We start from the raw sequence: 6,018 nt of genomic DNA, 5'->3' as shown, positions 1-6,018 counted from the left end.
GGTATCTGATAAGCGTTTATTGTATTCTCCATTCATTTTTTCTTTCTGCCTTGCCTAAAACAGGAAAAACAAAAACTCATAAACTTCAAGAGCAAGTACGGTCTTTCTTTTAAAAGCACTGAGGAGCAGCGATGTGAGTGGCCTGTGCCCTGGTTCCCTAGGTGGTCCCCTCCCACGGCCACCTCTGGTGGGCTCTTGGGCATCACCAGAGCAGACGGGCAGGTCCAGAGGGAGGCAGGAACTTCATTTGTCAAAGGTCACTCCCAGGTGGCCAAAGTATTGAAGCTTCAGCTTCAGCATCAGTCCTTCCAATGAATATTCAGGACTGATTTCCTTTAGGATTCATTGGTTTGATCTCCATGCAGTCCAGGGGGACTCTCAAGAGTCTTTTCCAACACCTCAGTTCAAAAGCATCAATTCTTTGGTGCTCAGCCTTCTTTATCATCCAACTCTCACATGTGTACGTGACTACTAGGAAATCCATTTCTTTAAGTAGGTGGACCTTTGATGGCAAAATAATGATCTCAGTTTTTTTAATGTTAAGTTCAAGCCATCTTTTTCACTCTCTTTCACCTTCATCAAGAGGCTGTTCATCAAGGTCTTCATCGCTTTCTTCCATAAGGGTGGTGTCATCTGCATATCTGAGGTTATTGATATTTCTCCTGATAATCTTGATTCTAGCTTTTGCTTCATCCAGTCCAGCATTTTTCATGATGTACTCTGGATATAATTTAAATAAGGAGGATGATAATATACAGTCTTGACTTACTCCTTTCCCGATTTTGAACCAGTCTGCTGTTCCATGTCCAGTTCTAACTGTTGCTTCTTGACCTGCATACAGATTTCTCAGGAGGTAGGGCAGGTGGTCTGGTATTCCCATCTCTCGATGAATTTTCAACAGTGTTTTCTGATACACACAGTCAAAGGCTCTGGTGCAGTCAATTAAGCAGAAGTAGATGCTTTTCTGGAACTCTCTTGCTTTTTCAATGATCCAGAGTATGTTGGCAATTTGATCTCTGGTTCCTCTGCCTTTTCCAAAACCAGCTTGAACATCTGGAAGTTCACAGTTCATGTACTATTGAAACCTGCCTTGGAGAATTTTGAGCATTACTTTGCTACCATGTGAGATGAGTACAATTGTGCAGTAGATTGAGCATTCTTTGGCATTGCCTTTCGTTGGGATTGGAATGAAAACTGATCTTTTCCAGTCCTCTGGCCACTGCTGAGTTTTCCAAATTTGCTAGCATATGGAGTACAGCACTTTCACAGAATCATCTTTTAGGATTTGAAATAGCTCAACTGGAATTCCATCACCTCCACTAGCTTTGTTCATAGTGATGCTTCCTAAGTCCCTCTTGACTTCACATTCCAGGATGTCTGGCTCTAGCTGAGTGTGAGTGATCACATCATTGTGATTATCTAGGTTGTGAGAATCTCTGTTGCATAGTTCTTCTGTGTTTTCTTGCCACCTCTTCTTAATATCTTCTGCTTCTGTTAGGTCCATACCATTTCTGTCCTTTATTGTGCCTATCTTTGCATGAAAAGTTCCCTTGGTGTATCTAATTTTCTTGGAGAGATCTCTAGTCTTTTCCATTCTATTGCTTTCCTCTATTTCTTTGCATTGATCACTGAAGAAGGCTTTCTTATCTCTCCTTGCTATTCTTTGGAACTCTGCATTCAAATGGGTGTATATTTCCTTTTCTCCTTTGCCTTTTGCTTCTCTTATTTTCATAGCTATTTGTGTGGCCTCCTCAGAAAACCATTTTGCCTTTTTGCATTTCTTTTTTTGGGGGTATGGTCTTGATTACTGCTTCCTGTACAATGTCACCAACTTTTTTCCATAATTCTTCAGGTACTCTATCAGATTTATTCCCTTGAGTCTATTTGTCACTTCCACTACATAATCGTAAGGGATTTGATTTAGGTCATACCTGAATGGTCTAGTGGGTTTCCTGACTTTCTTCAATTTAAGTCTGAATTTGGCAATAAGGAGTTCATGATCTGAGCCACAGTCAGCTCCTAGTCTTGTTTTTGCTGACTGTATAGAGCTTCTCCATCTTTGGCTGCAAAGAGTACAATCTATCTGATTGCGGTGTTGACCATCTGGTCATGTCCATGTGTAGAGTCTTCTCTTGTGTTGTTGGAAGAGGGTGTTTGCTATGACCAGTGTGTTCTCCTGGCAAAACTCTATTAGTCTTTGCCCTGCTTCATTCTGTACCCCAAGGCCAAGTCTGCCTGTTACTCCAGCTATTTCTTGACAAATTAAGGTGCGTGAGTACAAAGTCACTTCATTCATGTCCCACTCTATGCGACCCTATATGCTGTAGCCTGCTAGGCTCTTCTGTCCATGGTATTCTTCAGGAAAGAACAGTGGCGTGGATTGCCATGCCCTCCTCCAGCGGATCTTCCTGACCCACATAGTGGCACCTGTGAAGCCGCACAAATTGGGGGGGGGGGGGTCATATGTATTTTCATTTTGTAATCTATGGCTCTGTACTATTAACAGTCTCTTAGTTCTTGGAGGATCTCTTCAGTATTGAAATGTTGCTGTGATCAGCTGTGACCGATGCCAGGATTCTTGGCCTCTGGAGAAAAGGAATTCGATCCAGGGCCAGTGATGAGGCTTGATTGCTCAGAGCTTTTTATGTAATAAAGTTTTATTAAAGCATAAAAGAAAGAAAGCTTCTGATATAGACATCAGAAGGGGACAGAAAGAGTGCCCCCTTGCTAGTTTCTATTAAGGAGTTATATATGTATTAGCAAGCTACTAATTAGAGAAAAGAAACACGTCAAAGCTGAGAGAGTTGCACCAGGCACCTCATCCACAACATGCATTTTGAGATAGCATGACACAAGGTGAGTCATGCCAGGCCATAGAACAATTGACAAGAATCTTAAAGAAAGGCATATTTCCAAGCAAATACACAGTTTTTTTTTGACATATTAACATAGTTTAAGGAACACATTTCCATGAGAAAAACACATTGGTAATCCCAAGATTTGAGATCAAGTTAAGTTCAGGCAGAACCAGACATTGTCATGACAATACAGAATTACAAAAGAAAAAAGGAATAAAAAAAGTGCACCAATTGCAGTTTTATTTTCTCCTGCCACTTGGGCACCTCTCACCTGCCTACAGAGGGTATTAACATTCTGAGTATGTATACAGTTTTTTTGTGTTGTATAAGCATGAATGGGATTACCCAACTTTCACTCTTAATAAATGGTCTGAGTCAGAAACCAGAAATAAAATAAGAGCAGAGATCTCTGAATCGGGAGGCACCTAACAAGTCAAGAGTCTTCAGAATAGTGTTTTCTGTAGTGGTATCTGAGCCAATAATGAAACTTGTAACAATAGTGGCCTGGATTCTTTAAAAAAAAAAAAATGATAATAATCCTGGCTTTAAAATCTGTCTTATCTCCTGGTAGGCCTTATCACACCTCATCACTGGACCTGGCTTTTTTCCCTCAGGCTTCCTAGGTGTTCTTGCTCATTTTTCATGTGAAACCTAGAATCAGTTTATCCTGAAAATCAGTCTGAATGGTTGTAAATTAGGATTGCGTTAGATGTTAGACTAATGAGAAGTGACATTTATATGACATTCAGTCTGATCATTAAGAACACTGCGTGTCTTCACAATGACCCAAGTGCTTGCATGTGTGTAGTTTCCTCCAGATGGTGCTTAAGTTTCCTTTATGTTCCCTCTGGAAACCCTGGGCATCTACACTGGAGATGCAGCGTGAACACAGCAGACACAAATTCCTGCCCTTGGACTTTTGGCTACCTGAGGTCATGAAGATATTCCCCTACGTCATCTACCAGTTTTTCTTTCCTTTCCACTTAGGTTCACTATTCACTTGGAACTGACTTTTGTTGGATTGATTTTATTCCATCTAGATGGGCAGTTAATTAAGCAGCATTTACTTAATATCTACTTGCCTGCTCACTGGTACTGAGTCAGTGAGTGAATGAATGAAAGTCACTTAGTCATGTCTGACTCTTTTCAGCCACCTGGACTGTACACTCCATGGAATTCTCCAGGCCAGAATACTGGAGTGGGTAGCCTATCCCTTCTCTAGTGGATCTCCCCAAGCCAGGAATTGAACTGGGGTCTCCTACATGGCATGCAGATTCTTTACCATCTGAGCTATCGGGGAAGTCACTGGTACTAGTAGTGTAATAAAGCAAGTGCTCATGTATGGGCAGAACTAGATATATCTCAAAGACAGAATCAACTTTATTTTCTTCAATTCATGTCTGGAGCTGGTGGAAGGAAGGACCCAAGAATGGAATCGTTGTTTGGGCCTGAGAAACAATAAGCGGTGACTATTACAGGGCGGGGGGGGGGGGGGGGGGGGGAGGGGTGGCGGGCAGGGGCGGGGGCACCTGCAGGAACAGAGTAGAGGCGGAAAGTCATGGCTGTGGGCCCTGCTGATACCGAGGCAGCGCTTAGACTTCAGAATGAAGATGGGAGGTAGGCAGGTGGAGATGAAAGTATCAAGTTATATCTCTGAGCACCATTCCCTTTACAAAATTAGTTCTCTGAACACAAAAAAGTATTAAGATCCTCCACGTAGCCAAAAATATGTGTACACTTTACAGTCAGCCCTCTATAAACTCGGTTTAACTTCTGTGGATTCAAAAACCATGGGACATGTCATACTATGTATTTACTGAAAAACATACGGGTGTAAGTGGACCTGTGCAGTTCAAATCTGTGTTGTCTGAGGGGTAACTGTGTATGTAACGCATTTTGCTTATCCGTTGCCCATTGATGAACGTTTGGGTTGCATCTCCCTTTTGTCTGTTGTGAACGGTGCTGGTATGAATATTCGTGTACAAGTATCTGTTGGAGTCCCTACTGGCAATTCTTTTGGGTTTAGACCTAGGAGTAGTTTTTCCAGCTCATATGTCAATTTTAACTTTTTGAGGAATGTGTGAACTGTTTTCCACAGTGGCCACATCATCTTCCATTCTCCCCAGCAAGATACAGGGTTCCAGTGTCTCCACGTTCTCCCACCACTTGTTAATCCTGTGCACTCTTGTTATATTCTGTTGTTTCTGATCTTTACATTGAAGCTATCTTAGATGTGAGATAGTTTCTCATTGTGGTTTTAACTTACATTTCTCTAGTGACAAATCATGTTAAGTATTGTTTCATGACCTTAGTATAATCTACATGCAATAAAACTTAATTTAAGGGTATAGTTTTATGATTTCTGACAGATAAATACACCCATGTACAGCCACCACAGGCAAGATACAGAATATTTCCATCACCACATACCTCCTCTTGTCCTTTTCCCAACCACTTTGATCAACACCAGGCAGCCAATGATTTGCTGGTTTTGAGAGATTAGATCTATCATCTAGAATTTCATAAAAACTGGATCATGTATTTGAATTTGTGTCTGACTTCTTTTGTTTGGCATAATAGGTTTTCTGTTGTTTTTTGTTTGTTTTTAAATTTCCTTAATTTATTTCTAATAACCCTCAGGTCTTTTCCTGAAAAGGAAATGTCCCCATTTTTTTAAATAACATTTATCAGAAATATATGGATACTGTTTTATTTTTTATGCTGTCTGTGGCATTTGTATTTCTTTTTTTATTTTTTTTAAATTACTTCTACTCTGGGTCTCAGTTGTGGTATGTGGGATACACTTACCTGACTATGAATCAAATCTGGGCTCCCTGCTTTGGGAGTGCAGCATCATAGCACCAGGACCACCTGTTTGTTTTTTCTCTCTCTCTTTTTAATTGTGTTATAGTCATTTTTCAATGTTACATTATTTCCTGCTGTACAGTGAAGTGAATCATTTATATGTATACATATATCCACTCTCCTTTGAGCTTCCCACACACTCCCTCATTCCTCTTCTTTAGGTCAATGGAGAGTACCAAGCTGAGCTCCATATGCTACACAGCCACTTTCCACTAGCTGTCTGGTTTAAAGACCTGAGGGTTATTAGAAATAAATACAGGAAACTTAATAACAAACAAAAGCAACAACAGGAAAT

Source organism: Bos taurus, chromosome 10, assembly GCF_002263795.3.
Source record: "Bos taurus isolate L1 Dominette 01449 registration number 42190680 breed Hereford chromosome 10, ARS-UCD2.0, whole genome shotgun sequence".
NCBI lineage: Eukaryota > Metazoa > Chordata > Mammalia > Artiodactyla > Bovidae > Bos > Bos taurus.
Note: the sequence above shows the minus strand (reverse complement) of the source record.